At 33.9% G+C, this 21,571-nt stretch overlaps 1 protein-coding gene across 1 annotated transcript in view; it reads left to right on the top strand.

The window, feature by feature from the left end:
- Positions 1-21,571, top strand: part of LOC129795731 (40S ribosomal protein S10b-like) — a 575,051-nt gene that overhangs the window by 2,625 nt on the left and 550,855 nt on the right. The gene's annotated exons all lie outside the window — the stretch shown is intronic.

The raw sequence follows: 21,571 nt of genomic DNA on the forward strand, positions 1-21,571 counted from the left end.
GCAATCTTTGTAATCATTAGTTTGCTAACTTTACTGGCATAAAGTTATGTTTTAAATCAACTATTTAAAAATATTTATATAAGCAAAGTTTATTAGTTTCTGTATACTGGAAAACCCTTATTTTTAGGTAAATAATTGGGACACGCGATAAAGAGTAATCGCTAAGGAGACATTCAATTTTCCACGACACTCAGATCAGTAGAGAAAAGCCGTTTAAGATCTGTCAAAAAAACACAACGGTGACGTCATTATTTCAATTTTTTGGGTAATTCTTTGCGATCTTTTCCCTGTTGATACCAGTTTGCCAAATAGAAAGTCTCTAAAAAATTTTATACACATGTCTCTTCTAGTTTGATTCGTAATAGAATTTTCTCAAGACAATTGAAAAACTAAAAAAAAAGAATTTAATACAATTTCTCTCTCTCTGACAAGAGTAAATCAAATAAATACCAATGTTAACGTGTATTTTATTGCCATTCCGTCATCTCTTATGTTAATCCTCATGTTCTGCAATCTTATAACTTTTGCATATTTGCCAAAATCCAGAGATGGATTTCTCACAGTGAAATGTGATTGTAGACTGAAATTCACAAGAGACGATTTTAGGTATGAAGGAAGGAAGGGCGAAATTCAAAAAGAAAAAGGAAAAATGCAAGTTTCTCCGGGGCAAAAAAGAGAAATCGAGAAGAACAGAAGTCTTCACTGGCACACAACTCTTTGTTCCTTTAATTTATTTTCAGGCTCGCTTCTCAATTGGATTCTCGATCATTCTTCTATTTTATTTTTTTATTTCTTCATCTTTTTGTTCAAATTTCGTGCTTCTCTATTTTTCCTCTTCCACGCACACACACAGCCTCGGGTAGCAGCTTAACCCCTTATCTTTGGTATTCATCATCATCCAGACACCAGCCATGATGCAATTTTTTACGCTCCTTCGCGGTTGAATTTTTCGATCCCGCGGCATGTCTAAACTGAGAATATTGTGTCTTTGGTGGTATTTTTCAGGTTTCCTATTAAACAGGTATTTTGGCATTGGAGAAGTGTAAGAAAAAAAGTTTTCTGACGAAGTTTTAGGGCAAATGATTTCTAGTAGATTTAACCATAACCTCAATTTATATTTGAGGTTATATAACCTCAAAATTGAAGCGTCCTTATCGTCCATTTTTGAATAAATCTTTATTAAGATTTTGTAGTATAAGAATTGGAAAAATTCCTCCTAATTACATAGAAGATAAAAGAATAAAAAAAATAATCATTGAGTGTATAAATCATTCTATGCAGCGTATGCAGACGATTTAATAAATTTTGCAGCTTAAATCCTTCCATTTCAATCCTCGACGTACATGGTAGAGTACCTTGATGGGATTCGTGGTTATTTAAAATCACTTCTCTCATGCTAAAGTCCTTCTGGGCTGTCCCTTCCATGGAGCATCGCCATGAGCTCCATGTTCTAGAGAGAGATTGGCGTGATTAATTGAAATTTAATCGCTTGAGGTATTCAGAAATCGATTTAACCATTTTCCTGTCCTGAGGATTTCTCTTTTTTTTTCCTACTTTTCCACTAAACTTTGTTTATCCCGAGATTTCTGAACCTCCATTTGCCTCCGAATAAATCCCACACAGAGGAAGGATTTTTTTTCATCAACATCTCTCTTAGCGTCCTTCGGTGGTAAAGAATATTTCAATAGAGTGAGTTTTGCTTTAAATCTCCAATTTCACATCTTGGCTTGCCTCAAGAGGTGCATATAGGGCTTAAAATATATTGAGTGTGTGTGATTTGACTGTGAGGATTTATTCGTGCGATGTTGGAAGACATTGAGGGTTTCCCCTTTGCGTGACAACGTGGAGAGACAAGTGCGTGTCACAAGTTCCCTCAAGTGCCCGCCGTTGTACCACCATTTATTCAATTCACTGCACCTTGTTCGCCTTCTTGTATTCACGTTCGCACCCTCTGCGCCCTTTTGGGCTTCACATGGCACCTGAATAATTTCACACCATTATCGCTTCCCTTCTATATGCTTTACCGTGCTCCGAAAAGATCCCACTTTTGATTCTTTTTTTGGACCCTTTTCAGCACGGATGTCTCTTTTTGGATGATTTTTTTTAATTCTAGAGTACAGCCTGCGTGATAATTAGTGGCTTGCTTTATAGCGTGTTTCTCGACTTGCTAATTGTCCAAATTATACCATCAAAATGCAATTTCATTTTTTTCTGCGTACATGATCTTTAATAAATGCATTTTGTACAGGAAAAAAAAGAATATTTGTACATTTTAAAATAATTCATATTTATCTTGTAATGCATCATGCATATGCTTCATGTATATAGGAGTTTCATGTATTAATAGTCTCCAACGTCCAAAAATCAATTCTTCACAAATATTTCTAAGATCTTAAACCTCTTAAACATTAAAAATCTTATTTTTGATAAAAGAAATTAATCTTTTTATAATCAAAAAAATTCTTCCATGCGTTATCTTTTTTTTATCTTTTAGCAAAAAAAAAATAATTTGTGATTTTTCATTTCCATTTCTGCCAAAGCAATTAATTAGACAGTTACCATTCATGTGAATTATATATATTTTTTAATTAATAGCTACTCGGTAGAAAAGCATAAAGGACGGAATAAAGCAAAAAGGAGTCTATTCAATTTTGATCGAAAATTTCAAAAACATTTGATACATTAATTTCTCACCAAAAATATTCCAAAAAGCGTCTTTAAAAGATTCAAGGAGAAACTAGACAGAATTAACATTTGATTTTAGAATCATACTATGACTAAATCCTAAGAACATTTGTTCAGAAATATAAAAGCCACGCCCCCATTGGAACTCATTGGCTCATTTAATGATTGAAGCATATGCTTCACGGCTTTGAACAATTGAATGTTGTTGGTTCTGAAGTCCCTACTCTAAGGTATAAAAATGTTTCACAGCTTTTTACAAATAGGGTTACAAAGATAATTTAATAAAATATTTTTATATTCTGTTATTTTTTTTTTAATATTTTGGTTTTTAACTTGTACATGTTGGCTTTTCATTTCCCCTGCATTATTTGTCCACTAAATTGTGACGCATATCTATTGTTTAGGTTTTTATGAAGCTTTTTGTTTCAAAATTTTTTTCCAATATAAAATTTTCATTGTGTGATGTGTATTTTTTAAATTTTTGAATTAAGTAATTAGACCAGTACAAAAGTGAGTAGCATCCTTTTCATTGTACATCGCGTACATGTCACGAACAAAATCCAATATTCATTCAAAATTAAAACTTAATTGCATCCATTGTTAATTAAAAATATTTTTTCCTGCAGCTCATTTCCAATTCAGTGCATTTTTTGTTGCATTTCAGAGGTAGACACTAGACATCATCCCCGAAAAATGAGTGATAAAAAAATCAATTAAAATGGGAAATGTTGACCTTCTCCACCCACATGGGGGGTGCGTGCGTTTGAGTAGTCCGTAGCCAAGTGATTTATTGGTCTGGGCTATGGGGGAAAATCTCGTTGAATTTTTCCATTGACGCCAGCATTTTATTTTACCCGGGTGGTGGTGGAATTTTTGCTCGATGGACACCCTTTTTTGAACCCCTCGCTTGGATGGAAGGGCGGTATTGTGGGACGTGTGGGACGCAATCGCGAGAGATCAATAAACTGTCGCGATTGGGGTGGAATTAATCGATATTTGATTAATTGGCTGAGCAATGCAGCGCCAGAGGAATGGTTCGTGATGGCTGTCGATGCTGTCAGTTAATTTATTTGATAATTAAATTTTCATAAAATGCTAATTTTAGAGTAGACAACTCGCTTGCAAAAATTGATAAAAGTTTTATACGTAATTTTTTGAAAGATTTAATTTTGTAAAATCCTTCAAACTTTCTCGTGCTTTTCCCACGATTCCAGTGCAAACAGCACGCGGTGTTGGTTGAGAAATTCAAGAAACTCCGCAAAGGAATTAATTTTTGCATACATTCTGATGGCGATTAATTTAAACAAATACTTCCTTTGGCCGTTAAAAGGCCATCTTGCTCACCATTGAGATATTAACATCGATAAGACATTTCTCAGGTGGATATATAAATATATAAATTTTCTCAATCTTCACGATATCTCCAAAGCTCAACGGTTTTCTCTCTCTTTCGCACGAGAACTTCTCAATTGAGCATCGTATACAGCATAATTCGCATTAATTATCAAGTCACTTCGCAGTGGGATTGATGCTGCATTTAGTGCCATGTGAGAAGTGCAATTTGAAGACGCGACAATTTGCATTTGCAATCGCAAAAGAAGTTGAGTGCAATTTTTCATCCTTCAGCCAACATGCATTTTTCGCACATTCTTGCAAATTGTATTCGCACATTTTGCGCGACAAAGTCAAGACACCACAGGGTACAATTGAGTTCATTGTGTCTTTCCATTTACTATTAAGAGGGGGTGGGTGGGAATGGCACACGAAGAAATTCTTTGTAGTCACTTCATAGATCTTTTAAGCATTTTTCCTGCCATCCAGACAAAAAAGACGTTGACAAGAGAATGTTGATGGAGGTGCTGTATAGACATCAAACATGCAACGAGGATGTGTGATAAAAAACGATCTGTTAGGACCATTAGAATCTTTTGTATTATGTATTACTTCTATTTTTATATTCATAAGACATATTATTGTCAGAAAGATATTCAGACGAATAAAATGCTTAGGAATTTATTATAAATAGAAGTTATTTCGGTGGAATTTTAGATCTTCTAACGTTTTTTTTATATGAGAATTTTATTGATAAGTCCTTATGAATGTCCATATTAGATTAAAAGGATCGAAAGTAAAAAAAAATAGGGCTAAATAATCCTTAAGTTCTTCATTTCAATTAAATTAAATTGAGATTCAGGCTATTTAATAGTCTTTGAAAAGCAACTAAAAATGCCGCTAGATGGCTGCGTGTATTATGACGCCATCTAGGGGGAAAATTGAGATATCTATAAAATATCAACTCAGTACATGAATAAATAATTAAGTTGTTTCCTTTTCAAACAATAAGCAATTTTACTGATTTTAAATGAAGACTTTGGCCATTAAATATGTATGTCTTTGAAAGTCCAATAATTTTTACCGCTAGATGGCTATAGTGTATATTATGGCGACATCTAGTAGAAAACTCGAGATATCTATGATTAAGACAGCTCAATATGATTTGGATTATAATTACTGAGTTCTTTATTTAAATTATGCAGTCAATTCATTAAGATTTAAGGCATTGAAAATACTTCAAGATTTTTCAAAAATTTGTCCGCTAGATGACTTGTGTAGATTGTGGCGACGCCTGGCGGTAAAAGCTAAATTTATTAAAAAATAGAACACTAAACTGTAGAACCTTTGAAAAATCAGGTAATAAATAGAAGTGATCCCACGCCTAAATGAAATAAATGATACACTCAAATCAAGAGATCATTCTGAGGACACCCCAGTGATTCCCCTGTGCATACGCACTTTCTTCTTTTCTAAACAGTTTGTAAAATATGCCAACAATTTTCCCTCCAATGGGGTCGATTTATCTTGCCATCATTGGTGAACTGTCACAGAATCTCTTAAAAAAAGCACTAAGAGGAGTCCAAATTAATTTGCATCTCACTGTAGCTTTGATAGAGGTACTCAAAGAGAGCACCGTCTGACCAAATTCAAATTTCAATTACACTCCAATCAATCAAACCACATGAGAGAACTAGTTTTATTTCTTAGCACATGGTGTATCCAATTCGCTTTCCATCTTCTTACTCTTCATATAATATTTCAATCAACTTCTTGTCTCTCGCGGGCTCCTGGTGGTATGGACAATGCTGGCGCACGAATTAATTCAACATTTTACCCAGCCCCTTGTGCAATGGCGTCTCACATGTTGCGATTACTTATTAAAATGTGACATTTATTGAGTTTAACATGGAAATGATGTCCATAACATGAGCATAAGTGATATCACATTCTAATTGAATTGAGGAAATTCCTCCGTTACGGAAATATCAACATTTTTGCTCAATCTACAAAAGTAATTTAAAAAGTAAAAGCGCTGGAAGAAAAAGCTTTGGCAAATGGAATAAAGTAAAGAGATGATTTTATTTTAAATTCACAGTGAAACTATTCTTATTCTACCTCCTTGGGGGTATTTTTCTGTGGTTTTTCAGTGGAATTGGGACTGTATTATTTTAGTGAAATCATCTAATTTTTCTTTGATGAATATCTTTTTGCAGAATTAATATGCATATGAAGAAATTGAAATAATAATTTTTATTTCACTAAAAAGTTATTCTTAATTGAATAAAAATTATTGCAGAAAGCAAATAAAAAAGTATTCAAGAAGTTGACTTGAACCCAGGATCGCTGCAGTGAAAGGTGCGTATGCTAATGATTTTGCTATCGACTCTACAATAATATTTGATGAAGATCAAGAATTCGCAGTTCTAAATGTCGCTTGTTTCATTCTTTAGCTCTTTTATAGATTTAATATTTATTCTTATTACCAGTCTACATAAGTCAAGTTAGTAAGGTAAAATGTAATTATATGTGAAAGACTTAGAGTTCTTGAACGAATGATGTACGTACAAAGTTCCCCTATTTATACGCAATTAATTTTCAAACAGATCAATTTGTGCTGTAGCAAGAAGCTAAATGATCTTCATTGTAGGTACATATAGCGTGAGGTGAGGCTATGTATCCTCTATGTGTGGCATACTTAAAGCATCATTTAGGGAGAAAAGAAATGATGTATTTGCAATTATTTAATAATTTTTCTTCAATTTGACATTCGAAATATTAACGATCTTCACAGTCGATCGCCGGAGACGCCATAAAGATTTTAAATGAATTTAAATAATTTCAGCGCGCATGAAGTTTCTTCGCATCATGAAATATTAATTTGTATGTGGCTGAAACAGTGGTGATTTTGTCTTAAGATCACACACTGAAAAAAAAATCGTGATCTCTGAGTGATTTCAAATGACGCCACTGTGATCCTCGCCCAGAGATCCTCCATCTCTGTCTGGCAGTGCTTAAGGAGAAAAAAAGGAATGATTGATCACCATTCACCACTATTCTGACAATCTTTCATTCTCTTCTCTTCTTTTATGACGTTTTTTTCATCTTTCCCCCATTGAGTGTTTTTTTTTCTTATTCAAAAAAAAATATATGTATAGCGTCTTGATCGTCTTGATCGTTTTTCTCCCCTGAACCGCACAAATCGAAAAATCTCACAGCATTCTTTAGCCTCCATATACTGTCGTACTTTTGATGTTTCCAATTTTTCACATTCAAATAAGGCGTCTATCCAAAAAGATTCTTTTTAATTTTTTTTTATTATTAACTCTTTTTTTTAGCTTTTTTATGACCATGATGCGTGATAAAAATTCAATTTGACACGATAATTTCAAATTTCACACTCACGTGCAAAATTTCACCGCAAAAATGTTGGTTGAAATGAAAGTGACGCACAGTTTTGGCGATCGGGGCACTTTAGGAGGGTCATTAATCTTTATTCTTTTTTTTGGAGGAAGATTGCAAAGGGTTGATTAATAGCAAATTTTAAGATTCGCAGCACCAATGGAATTTCACGTGCATTCCGTGATGATCACGAAGAGCTTTTTGTGCGACCCACAATCACTCAAGATTGATCATTTTTCTTCGCCACCAGGCTTGGAGATTGTTTGATACAAATCAGACATCTCCTTCAGTCATATAAGACCCAGCAGAGACCTTATCAGACTGAAATATATTTTAAGGATGGTATTTCAGGTTAAATCGCGAACCAAAAAAGCATATAAACTGTCCGGAATTTATTAATATTCCAGATTAAAGTATTTCTCAAAAATTGACTCAAAATAATTTAAGTAATTGTGTTATAAAAGGAGTTTACACTTGAAATTACGTATAGCAAAATTCATTATTCGAAAAAAAAAACAATCAGGACACGCGTAATCTAGTAAAGAATCCAAAAAAAAAGATTAATAGATCATCAAGAAGGCTTTTTATTGTTCTTTGATATTAGTTCGAATGTAAATTGCAAAGATTTGCTCAAAAATACAAACAATGACGTCATAATTGTGTTTCTTTTTCATCTTTGAATGCATAGAGCATAAAAATGTCTTTTCAAAAATAATCATTGACGAAGCATTAGCATAAATGCTTCGCATGCATTAAAACAAAACAAAAACACAACTATGACGTCATTGTTTACATTTTTCGTCAAATATTTCTCGGATTTCCCCAGCTGATCTCAAAGGGACAAGGGAAATTTTCTTAGGTTATTTCTCATTCTTTTTTCATCCCCTCTACAAGATTACGTGAACTCCAATTGATTCTCCGAATGAGAGGTTTTCTCATACTAAAAAGAATAAACTCCTTTTTTTGTTGAAAAGTCAATTCTTTCCACTTGTTTAGATTCTTTTCCAGGGTTGTGTTGTTGTGAAGAATTTCATTAAAAGTACGAAAATCTGAGCTTCTATCCATGAATGCATTCTTGGATGCAAATTTTTCACCATGACAATTTAGTCAATTATTTAATCTCTCAAGACACAGGCATTCTTTTGGCGAAAGAATGGAAGACTTGGGTAAGTTTGTGCATTGAAAAGAAGCTTTTGTGGAATTTTTTGGATAAAATTATTTTGTGAGGAATTTTCCCTTTTTTCTCCATCAAATCTTTCTTTAGCGACTGAATTTAAGAAAAAGAAATAAGTTTGTAAATTATTGTTTGAAAAATTTTAAACGAACTTTACTAAGAAGTCGTTGATTAATCAATTAAATGTCATAACGTTGGTTTTGCTATATAGAATTGAAAGCTTTAAGCATTTTGAAGTTTTCAAAATCCAACATAAAAAATACAAGAAAATATATTCATCCCTTCTGGGAGAATTTCCAAGAAGGTGTTGAATAAATCGCACATTGTTTTCCCAATTTGCAATTTCTGTGATTATTTCGTGATAATTCAATCCTTTTTCATTTTTTTTCTTTATGCCACAAATTGCCCTCAAAATACACAGCAATTATCTTGGGTAATTGCTGTGTGTCTTGTGGATAATTTTGTGAATTTTTCATACCCACCACGTCACAAAAAACACACCATAAATTTAATAATAAGTTAAACATTTCATTATATTATTTTGTCGTAAAAAAAAGAATGAAAAAAAGCAACATAAAATAATATACTTTTCTCGTGTAGCCCTAATGAGGATTTCTGGCGGGCTCAGGAGAAATCACAAGTAAAGTTTTCGGTCCCGCGTCTTCGGAAAATGGTCTCACAGCACTGCGAATGAAGCCATAAATTATCGAAGATGCAAATTAATCATTATGTAAAAATTATGTACATGCCTTCCTGAGTTTGCGAAGACCGCGTGTTATTTGTGGCCCCTTACAAATTGATGAAAGATAAATTGGAGGCACTTGAGCGAGCTGAAGGTGCAACACTATATGTATGATAAGGCTGGCAACTCCATAAACATCCTTCAGTTGATCAATACAACCCTTGGAGATGCAACCTTTCTGAGGGATTTTCCACAGTATGTAAAAGAGAAATTTCCCCAGGAAATCATTCATAATTCCTTCAAAGCATTCACTTTTTAACCCATTAGTTTGTTAATTAGATCAATTACCTGGAAGGGAAGGTAAAGCAATTAAATCAGGATGCTGTCAATGATGACAGGAAATGATTCTAATAGAGTTCCCGGACTTTTCCTCAAACCGACGTACAAATAAGGATATAGTTATATAGCAAATAATATTATTTGTGAATTAAATTTAATTGAAATCTCATTTGCTATTTTAGTAAAGGCGATTTATGATCCCGAGATACCTTCTCGTTTTTATTCATAATTTTTTTTTATAAATAATTTGAAGAAAACACATTCACAAAAAAATAAAGCACATAAAAATTCTCTAAAGGACTCTCGGACAATAAAATATTTTTTTCAGCTCTGAACATTGTGAAAGTCTCAAATTAAAACCCCTCTAACCAATTTGTACGAAATTGTGAAAAATATTTTCCACAAAAAATACAATTTGTATTTATTTTTCATTTCACATTTTGTTTTTCCTTCAACGTTCCCTCATTTATTTTTTTTCTGACTGTGTTTTTTTATCCCCCAATTCACATCACAGCATTTTCCTTTCCCCTTTTTGAAAAAAAAAAAATCATCCCCAATGCCCCCCACTCGGTATTTGTCAGATACTTTGGTGTAAAGAAAAATGGTGAATTGGTGAGCAGTTTGGGGGGATGAATTCTCTGTGTGGGGGATGAGTTAGAAAAACATAGTGCAAGGAAATTATTGTGGAATCTCTTGGCAAGAAAAACATCCGAGAGACGGTGTTTTTTTTTGGTGTGCGAGCGGATAAAAAAGCACCCATGAAAATATCGAACGGACAAACGACTAAAATAACATTTTGATGTTTTGACTGTATAAGCTTTTTTTCTATACCATTTTCCTGTTATTTTTCAATTTTCTCTGGGAACATTTTATATGTTTTCCACCACCACCCACTTGCCCTCATGCCCTGCGGTGTGCTCTATCAGCAGGGAAATATATGTATATTTTATATGTATGTATGTATTATATAGAAAAATGTAATTCAGCCGTCAAGTCGCAAAGACATTGTCATGACTACAGAATGTTGTATTTCACGTGTTTGTTTCTCCAGTTTCAAAGTTTTGTTTATCAAGGAGAAGAGGTGAATGACTTACCTGCCAAAGGAGATCAGGTTTAGTAATGTAAGTATATTACACTAACTGCTTATGTTTTGTTAAAGACGTTAGAGTTTTTTTTTGAATGAATTTCTGCAGAAGAACAGTGAAGTCCTTCATACAACGAGCATTTTATCTAGTAGATTAAGGGCCTATTGCGCGTCAAAAGCATAGATTAAATACTAATTAGGTTCTGTACTACAGAAAGAATATTTTGGTAGAAAGTTTTAACACGCATTTCAACCTCTTTAATTTACAAAGTAATATTCTCTCTTCTGAAAAACTTGTAAAATATATTTTAAAAAAATTACCAAATTTCTTAAGAAAAAATCAAATTTAATAATTAAAATGAAGGGATTTAATAACTTAAAAAAATATTTTTTATTCGTTATATAAGGAGTCATCTGTAAAGCGTAATTGGTAGAGGGAAAACAATTTTATCTCTTAGCTCAGAGGACAAAAAGTAGAATAAAGTTTAAAATGTATTTGGTTAGATAAATTGAAAAAAAAGGTAACCGAGAAGAAGAGAGTGGTGTACGTAAAAATGTGCAATTCATCATCATCTAATCTATTTCTTATGTCGACCAATTGTCCATCTTGTTTTACTTTATTGCTACGCTTTTTCTCCATTATAAACATTTTTATTGCCACACGAGCTATTTTGTGCTCCATCGAAAAGACACCGCGCGCGTACTCCACGCCTCCACCGTAAGAATCCAACCATCATTGTGGTGGGGAATGATAAGATGAGAATTTTTCAATTAAAAGGTTGTTAAATTTCGCGGTGTATCAGAAGAAATTAAATACAAAGAAAAAAAGAAATGAAAAAAAAAGAATGCATTGAACTAATAGTTGGATGATGATGGTGGAAGTGTCTCAGCTTCTTGTAAAATGCTATGCCAAAGAGTTCAATTAAATCGTCCACTTGGTGAATCAGATTGAAGTGAAATCGATCCGATAGATCGATGAGAGTCCCAATTTGTGATAAATTGCAATGCAATGGAGGGTGATTATCTCGTCACTGTTGGAATATTATAAGCGCTCTCATTAACATATCAACCAATAAATTCATTTGCCCAGATTCCCATCATCATCGACTCCGCGTGTTGGGTATATCGCTCTCAAGAGATCAGCTGCTGCACCACAAAGTTGCACTGAATTTTTCCACAAAGCTCTGAGATTAGGATTAAGAATATTTTTATTTTCTTTTACTAGACGGAAATTTAAAAAAAAAAAAGAGTTTTATTTTAAAATTTTAACTCGGATGAAATCATTTGATCGGAAAATTTGTCTTTTGGCTAGGAAAATGTATTTGAACAGGAGAGTTAGTTAGGCAAGTGATTAGAAGACATTAGCTTCCCGTTAATATCTAGCTTAAGTCGAGAAGAATTAGATTTTCAGGACAAACCAGTTTAAATAATTTTAAGAAGTTCATAGTTTTTCTTTAGATTACTTATCTAGGTCTTTTCTAGTGTTTTCAAGTAAGTAGAAAAATGAAGAATTTTGTAAAATATTTTGTAAAACGATTTTGTAGGCCTTCGACTGGCCCATTTTCCCCTAAACAAAATTGTAAATTTTAATTATTCTTCCTTAAAGCTTTTCTTGGTTTAAGAAGACTACAAACAGTTTTCCTTATTAGACAAAAAGGATAAGAAACATATATTTTTCAACATAAATCTAGAATTTTTCACAGAACCAATCAGATTTTAACAAAATAGAGTGCAAAAGAGGAAGATTCAAGTCTATTGCAATTTTATATTCATCCGAACTCATTAATATTCATGGTGTCGTCTCAACACAGCCCGAGTTTATCCATGGCTCATGGAGAGTCTCTCACGGAGGTGGCGACTCTTGTAGATCAAGACGCGGTGCCCCCTCGTGAGCTGGGGTATGTAATCAAAGTGCTGGGGCAGTGCGTGTGTCTCAGGTGACGGACCATTTGCCCCGGCCCGCGAGCTTACGGGGACAAAGGGGGCAAAAAAATTGCACTATGCAATTAAATTTATCTGCACTGTGGAGCTGAGAAATTATAGTGGTGACATCTGCCCATGGCGGTGAATTTCAATCACATGTAATACTAATTTTATTATATGACGCGGGCAAGATCCACGTCTATGCTTACCAGTCTATGTATCCCTTTTCCCTCTGTGCCTCTTGTATGCTTAGAACATACACACTGGACGATTATGCAAATGTGAAATATTTGACATTATTTATGAGCATAGGAAAATTGTGACAATTTTTATCGGTCAATTCATTATAGGAGTAAACTCTCAGAGACTTTCCTCTGCCATCGATTTAAATCAATTTTCACATAGACTCTACCCCAATAATTTCATTCATAATTTATCACCGACATCTAATGGTAAATAAATTAATAAAATGTCTCACTCAGTGTTGGCACGAATTGTTTACATCAAATACCTGCCAGCGCTACATTCTCTACCTTCTTGTCTACTCATAAACCAAAATTGTATATCGAAATGTAATTTAGACAAGTTGTAAAGCAAAAAAAATTCCGAGAAACCAAAAAGGATTTACGGCGGTAAGAAAATTCTTGTGCAAAAGGTTTGTGTGGCATCAAATTACCAATTGTGTGTTCAAGGTATATAGCCTTAATGATGGCGCGGGATTAACATTTCTTTTGCACCACCACCTGAGTGGTGGTTCATGATCTTGCACTTCTAGACGATCGCGCGAGATTTGCCTCGAATTTCGCTGATGTTTTTTTCAGGTGAACAAGGTGAAGTGAAAAACGAGACACAAAAAAATCTCCCAAGACATCGTCTCTTGCGGTAGTGGTCAAGTGGATTGACTCACGGAGGTGCACGATTATCATTCTGTGGCTTGCACATGGCGAAAAGAATTTCATGTGACGCCTCCATCGTGGCTACATTGAGGTTAAATTCCTAGTATTGGAATTTTTTCCTTATTGCACGTTAGCCGTTTAACAGATTTAACATATTGATGATTTTGAATTCAAACTGTCGTTTTTCTTATTAAATTCGTCGCAAGATAGCAGCACAATGTGTTTGGTCCTCTAGTGGGAAAATTTTGCAGTATTAATTGATTGAGGAATTTTAAATTGAATTGTTGTCTTTAATTTAAATTAGCTTCTAGGCGGCACTACAATGAGTTAAGCCCTCTAGCGGAAAACTGGTGTTATGTGTTTGGCCCTCTAATGGAAAGAATTAAACAGTCAGTTTAGCATTCTAGTGGGAAATACTTGGCGGTATGATAGATGGATCTTTAAATAATTTTAAGTGTTCATTTAAATTAGCCACTAGATAGCAGCACAATAAGTTTAGCCCCCTAGTGGGAAAAAATACGATGAATTTAGCCCTCTACTGGGAAAAATATTAACGGTATTGACCATCTGCGTTTAGTAAATTAATTAGAAATCCTAATTGAAAATCAAACTTCCTAAATTTTCTAATGATTTCCCAAAAGGCAGAATGTTAACAAGGAAGAAAGAAGAGTATTTTTTCTCCACTGATTACAGCATAAAATTGCAAAGCTTAAATGTCTCTTTGGATTCTTGTTCAAGGGAATATTCGAGGGATGTACTGAGGCATGTAATCCCCATGGCGTGTATATAAATATCTCATACACCTTAATTACATGGGGAGGTGAGTGAGGATCGTGTGTAGTTTACACACGATCCTCAGCATCAATAAATTGTGCTGGTGGCGTGTCTCGGTCAGGACGGCGTGAATCGATCGAGCCACTTCTTTTGCGTTCCATAGAGAAAACTCTGTGAACCACCCTCCCCCTGTGTCTCATCCCCCCGCGTAGTGGACGCAGTATACAATCTATTGCAATTTGAGAGCATCTCCACAATGTATAGCTTCTTGTATGCAACACACATTGAGCCACATTACCAATCACTGTTGTGGCGAGAAGATGGCAAAATGTGAATATTAATTAATGCATTGGGGAGAAGAGCATGACATTCTCAATTGCTCGGGAAAATTGACGCACATATTGGTATTTATTAAGTGGAAAATATTATTAAAATATGCAAAAGTGGGAAGGAAAATAGAGCATGATTATGTGAAATTATAATTTCTCACACAGAGCACACGGAGGGCAAGAGAAGCTCTCACCATTGGCACTTGAAAGAAAAATGCTATGTGTATGCACATATTTGCCCGGCTGGGAGAGCCGAAAGCAAAAAAAAAGCGCAAGATCACTCAATAATTAGGGTGTAAAATGAAGAGGTAAAAAAAGGAAGTTTTTTAATCTATTGCTTCCGTGTTTAGTGCTGTGAATGAGATATTTATGTAAAATAAGTCCCAATCACTAACTGTTTGCCAATCATTTTGAGGGAAATTTCACATGCAACATTCTTTTTCTTTATGCAAAGGAAAAATCACATTCTTTTGCCAAGTATTTGGGCAGGGATTTTATTCTTGTTGTTTCAAAAAGTTTCTTATCATCCTGTCAGACATCTTCTCAAGTTACTTTGGAGAAAAACTATGTGGCTCACCTCAAAATTTCCGCCTCTAATCGGATGATCTTCAATTTTGATCGCGTTCCATTAAACCAATCACGAAAATCAATTTCTCAAGATTTCAATCGACATTCACCTCCAAAATACATCTCTCAGCTTGATTTCTTCAGGAAGCTAACTTCTCCTATCTCACATGAAAGCTTTTAGCAATACACGTCACTCTTAGTCTGTAACAACATATAATTATACTCAAATATTTTCACCGAATATTCCTTCAAAAATTCCCTCGAAGATTTATATTATTTTGCCAGTTTAAACTGCTAATAATGATAATAAATGGAGAAACGATTAATTTTAATTAGTCCACAATATTTTGTATTTTACTTTAAAGGTGTAAGAATTAAATCCTTTGCATAAGCTTCTAAATTGAGGCTTTTTCTGTAACAACAAAAGGGGGTGATTATCTGAAAGTATTTTGCTTTTTTTGTGTCGAATATTTTCATTATTCTGACCCACTAATTCTAGAAAATGATAAAATAATTATTAAATTTAGCTCAAAGCTCAGAATAACATAAATATTATTTAATTTACTTATAAAATTGTTTCGCCCCTTCTGTTGTACCGAGTTTGGTTTTGGCCCTCTTGCGGAAAAATGGTTGAAATAGAAAAATTGATTATTTACGTAATCCACCAAATTTACTGTGATTATTATTTTGTTTTTTAGTTGTTAATTAAATACTAAATCAAACTCTTTTATCGCCTTCTGCTCCAAACATTTGAAATTGAATAAGTTATGTGGGGAACAAATGAAAGAAATATAGTATGTTGTCTCCATTTTACTCACGAAGAGGCTAGGAAGCTTTTAATATTTTTTGCGGTTGTTTAATAACGCTGTAAGAATGCTAGGAATGCTAAGAATTCATTATTAATATCTCTATAAAGTGTCCTTAATTATTCCGAATAATTTTCTGAAATAAACATATTTTTCTTACAGATAAATACCCTTTGAGCAATAATCTTCTTGTAATAGTTGTGCTTTAGTTTAAATTGTTCCAACAAAAAATTTAGTGAGAGATATGAGAATGATAAATTGTTTATTATCCGTTAAATTGAAAGCTCTTGAGTTTATTCATTTCATTCTTTTTATCTATTAAGAAACATTTTTAATATTTAATCTTTTTTTTATTTCTTGTTACTGAAAATAATGTTGAAGAATAAAAAATAGATTTTTCCGGCTACCAAAAGCGAGGAAAATTAATCAAGCACTTAATTTTTGATATTTTATACATAGCAAAGATTGAGAGAAAACAGCATGTCTCTCATATTGAATTTACGAAAATTAGATATAGTTTCAAGTTTCCACAAAAAGAGAAAACCGGGAATTTTAATAAACATTTTCTAAAGTTTCCAATAAAGTGGAAAATCTCATGGTACAAAAAATAAACTAGGTAAGACAATTTGTAGAGATTCTGTCATTAAATCGATTTTTGTATTTAAAATAATACCCCAAAAGGTTACACCCTCTCAATACAAATCGCATTTTGTGTCAAACAAATGGATTTCAATGAATCCCAACTTGAACGCGCAATAGTTAGTGGAAGTGGTTGTGACAAAAAGAAGACTTTTGTAGTGCTTCAAAAGTCTCCCCCCCCCCTGTGTAGTAGTTTCAATTGAATTTTCACAAAGAAAAGTCTTTGTGAGCTGTTGCAGTTTTACTTGTACGTGAAACACCCCCAAAACAACCCTATAATCGCTCGTTAAACAGTGCAAAAGAGGGTTTATCCCTTATGTTGTACAAATTGATCAATTAGCATCGGTTGAAATCGTTAAAATGGTACTCATTATGTCAACTGAAAATCCCATTTTTAAAATGACAAAAAAAGCTAAATTTTCTCTTCCAAACATTACAGATTCTTCATTCTGCCAGTATTCGCCGCTAAATTTTGGACCCTGTGTCAGCCACATGCTGTTTTTATGCACTCAAAATTGTACATCTTGAGATGATTGTCGAGATGAGTGACAGATTTAGCAAGTTTGTGCGACAGAGTGAGAAGATGCACAATTTACCATGAAATATTTGCAAAATATTTCTCTTTACACGCTGCACCAGGGATGGAAAAATTTTCAAGATATCCCAAATGGTTTCTTTGTTTAGCAACTAAATCACACGTGGATTGCAAAGTTGCTCCTGTCGAAAGAGAAATCCCAAGTTTGAGCCCGATCTGACGACTTTGCATTTTAGGTGGTACACAGAAGCTGTGCTATTCTTTTCTTCGAAAGAATCACAGCTAAAAGAATCAAAAAACAGTTCTGTGACGTCATTGTTTGAATTTTTAAGCAAATTTTTACCAGATTTTCATGATTAATCGCAAGAAAATTTTCATAAAATTTAAAAAGAGTGTTTTCCATTAACATTTCTTTTTTTAACTTTGAGATTTTTTCAATGGTTAATGTCTCAAGCAGCACGCCATGGCTACAAACTGTTCTCACAACTTTTTAAATGGCGAGAACCCATAAAATTATCATGAGTAGTCGTAAACATAAAATGTAACATCCGCCTCATATATTTGTATAATTGGTATATTAGAATGCTACAAACATTGCAATTTATTTACCAAAAATTCCCGAATACATTTTGGTATAAATTATTAATTTTAAATTCAAGAAAAAGCATTTAAAGGGATAAACATAGAAATTATATTTTAAAAAAATGTCATAATGCGTTGCACTGATTTCAACATCAACCTTCCATATGTTGAAAAAATCTCATGGAACGCACCAATAATGCTGTAGCAATTGACGATATTTTTGAATGTGACTTCATTTGAATGCATAAAATAATTTTGAATTTATTTAAAGAATGGGCCTAATTCATCGACCAAGAAACCTTTGAAATCTTTGAATTTTGTACTGAAATTTCAAGATTTCAAGCAAATTTCAAGGGTTTCTTGGTCGCTGAATTAGGCCCAATATTTGATAAAACACAAAGAAATAAAATTAGCATAATGCGTCTGGACCTAATACTTGTAACAAATACTCAACATAGCAATTATAAAAAATATAAAAATAATTATTATTCGTGTAAAATATTAATCAAAGGTCGTAATTTTCATTTTTTCTTGAAACTTTTGCCATATTATGACTTCTTTCCGGTCGAAAACATAATTTAGCATAAAAGTAAAAGCTTAATTGCGCTCGCAAAATTTTATTATTGTAATAAATAGTGTAATAGAATATTTCTAAAAAAAAATGCGACGACATGAAAACTATTGCGATATGAATTGTAGGAGAAAGAGATTTTACATATTAAAATGAACGAGAAAAGAACAAAATGTAATGTTTCACAAATGCAATTGATTATGAGTTTTTCCATACAGAAACGAGTAAACTCCTTTATAATTTTGAGCCACGATTAAATACAAATAGAATCATTACAGTGTTTGGGACATCTTGAACATTATAAAAGCAAAAAAAAGTAACTAAAGATGATTTTGGTGCCTCAGAGGCAAAAGCATATTTCCTCTCATTCACTCATAAATGAGTATTTTTGGCCATTTTTGCCCTCCGCGTTATATTTTTTGTTGTCAGTGCTTTTGAGTGCAAGACGACTCCAAATAATATGCATCTCTGCGCAACATTGTAATTATTCTTATTTTATCCTCCTCTGACTCTTTTCTCCTTTAATCTTTGTTGCTTTTTTTTCAAGAATTTTTTTGCTGCCTTCCAACATTTTTCCCGCCTGTTTTTCAACCTCCTGTGAGACAATTCTTCACTCTCGCGGTGCTATTTCCCGCAAAAAAGGCACAAAGCGAATATGCGCAATGATGTTGCTCTTTTCTTTCTTCTGTGCCAACATCGCAGAATGACTCATTAATCAAGATATACAACGCACACACGGGGCATTGAGGAAATGCATGCGAAAACACCTTAAATTTGCCATCAAGAGACACAATCCATGGCAGGCACGGAGCAAGTGAATGTCTCGGCGTGTGGAAGAACAAGTGCCAAAAATTTATTTGCTCTTTGTCTCACAAGTGCAGATTAAAAGTCGTTAAAAGGGAGATTACATATAACTTTTCACTAAAATCTCTTCACCCGGGATTTAACCCAAACGAACGTGCATTTAGCTCTTTCTTACATTTGGTGTTCATAAAAGAAATTAAATTTCAATTTCAGGTCCATTTTGTGCGCTATATTTGGCATAAAGGGACCGTGGCAATGCAATTTGTAATAAGATCTTCGGAGAAGTTTTATTGAATTTGCTGCATTAATAGATAGATGTCTCTTTATGCAATTCCATGGAAATAAAATAAAAAATAAAATAAATTACACACTAGATAGCAGCACAATACCATTTAAGGCCATCTAGCGATTAACATTCATTCCAATTTCTAATTTAATTTTTTTTGTAAATTACTTAAGGACTTAGCCAGGGAAGGTGTTTAAGTATCTCAACACCCTGAAATTCATGCATTTCAGTTTTTTTTGGATATGAAAAAAAAATTTAACTTTCAATATTATTTTAAAATATTTAAAAGAAGATTTTCAAACGATTTGAAAATAAAGCGTAAGAAAAGAAATGTCATTAAACGTATATGAAAAGATGAGCCAGGTGTTTAAAAGAACGTCAAACGTATGAGAAAAGAATCGACAGACGTTAAACAGACGTCTGACATGAACTTCAGTCAAAGAAACGAAGTGTCAGATGTTTAAATGAACGTCAAACGTAAGAAATAAAGCATCAGACGCTAAAGTTAACGTCAAATGTAAGAAAAGAAGCGTCAGACATTCAAATGGATGATAAACTAAACAAAATAAACGTTACACGTCTGTAATGGAACGTTAAATGTAAGAAAAGTTACGTTAAACGTTAAAAAATTATAAACGTAAGAAAAGAAGCGTCAAACGTTAAAAAAAACGTCAATTGTTTTTAAAGAGATTCATCAAACATTACAATTCGCTAGTTGCAACAGCACTTATCGTATCTACTGTAGAAAACCCTATCTTTATACGATATTTACTGTTTCAACCCGCGAATTGGATAAAAAAGATTTTCAAAAGAAATAAAACGAATAAAAATGAGTAGACTCCTTTCCTTTTGTGGTATTAGACACGTAGATAATCCGTTGAAAATTTCACCCTGGACAATTGCATACCGGCACCCATAAATCTCAACGGAAAATTCTGTTTGTGTATGTGAATGGATTCATTGAGAAGAAAATTTCCACCCTCTCACAAGCAAAAGTTGTTGATGATGGTCGGAATTTCTCAAGTGGGGTGAGTTCCTGCGGCATGGGAGACTCGAGAAACTTTTGCTCTCGCAAGGGGTGGTAATGTGTGAGTGGAAAAAGACTATATAGGCCTGTTGTGTGCCAGTGAAGTGAGTCAAGGTTGTTGATTTTCTTTCGCTATTAATGGGGTGGAATTTTGTTATGTACATACATAGTAAAATATGCGTTTTCCCCTGTTTCATTCTCCGGTATGTCTGGTTAGCCGGTTGCGTTGGAAAATCGATAATCTTTCTACTGTTTGTATTTAATTTCCCTTCAAAAAGGGGTTAAGAAGAAGTTTCTTCGTGCGGGATGTTGCTCTTTAAAATTGCCCTGAAACTGTGGGAAAATTCCAATGGGTGGGGCATGTGTTATCTCCACTCTTGGGGGTGGTGGGAGAAAGAGAAAGGTGTTGTAGTCATGTGAAAAATTACTTTGCCCTCCTTTGGGGAAAAGTTCAATGGAAAATTTTTGCCCTTTTTTCACCGCAACATTAACATTAAAGACCAAAGATGAACAACTTTCAAAAAATCCACCTCGTGGGGTCAGTTCGGTTGGGTACCGCGCGCGGTGTGCTTAAAAAGTGAATCTGAAGGTGCAATAAAATGCCCTCAGAGTACATAAAAATAAAATTGTTGCAAAAAATAAAAAGGTATAAAAAGTCCATTGCGTGCGATGTTCGATTTATGGGCTTTACGAGCATTTTCATGCGCCGTCCTTTCACCGGACGCCATAAGTGCTCGTTATTGGACAACAATCCTTCGCTGCAGAAATTGCAATTAACGTTGTTTTATCCGCGTGCAACATTCGGGGACTTTTTGGCATGCAGAACACCGCACAAGACGGCATTACCTACCACACCATGATATGTGGATGTCTTTGACATTTTGCACCAGCACCCATAAATTGGAAGCCCACCAATCTTTTCATCGCATCCCATGTGCCTCATTAACCCCTTTTGCCCCCGAATGACCTTGTCTAATTCCCCTCGCGCTGCCCCGTGTGATCTGACAAATCAATTGATCATTTTATTGATTGATTGACCTGCAATACACACTCCATCAAATTGCTCCCAAACACGAATGATGCGGAGATCACTGACCATTTATCACGAACGGATGTTGAATTTGAATTGGGCGG

The sequence above is a fragment of the Lutzomyia longipalpis genome, chromosome 4 (genome assembly GCF_024334085.1).
Source record: "Lutzomyia longipalpis isolate SR_M1_2022 chromosome 4, ASM2433408v1".
Classification (NCBI taxonomy): Eukaryota; Metazoa; Arthropoda; class Insecta; order Diptera; family Psychodidae; genus Lutzomyia; species Lutzomyia longipalpis.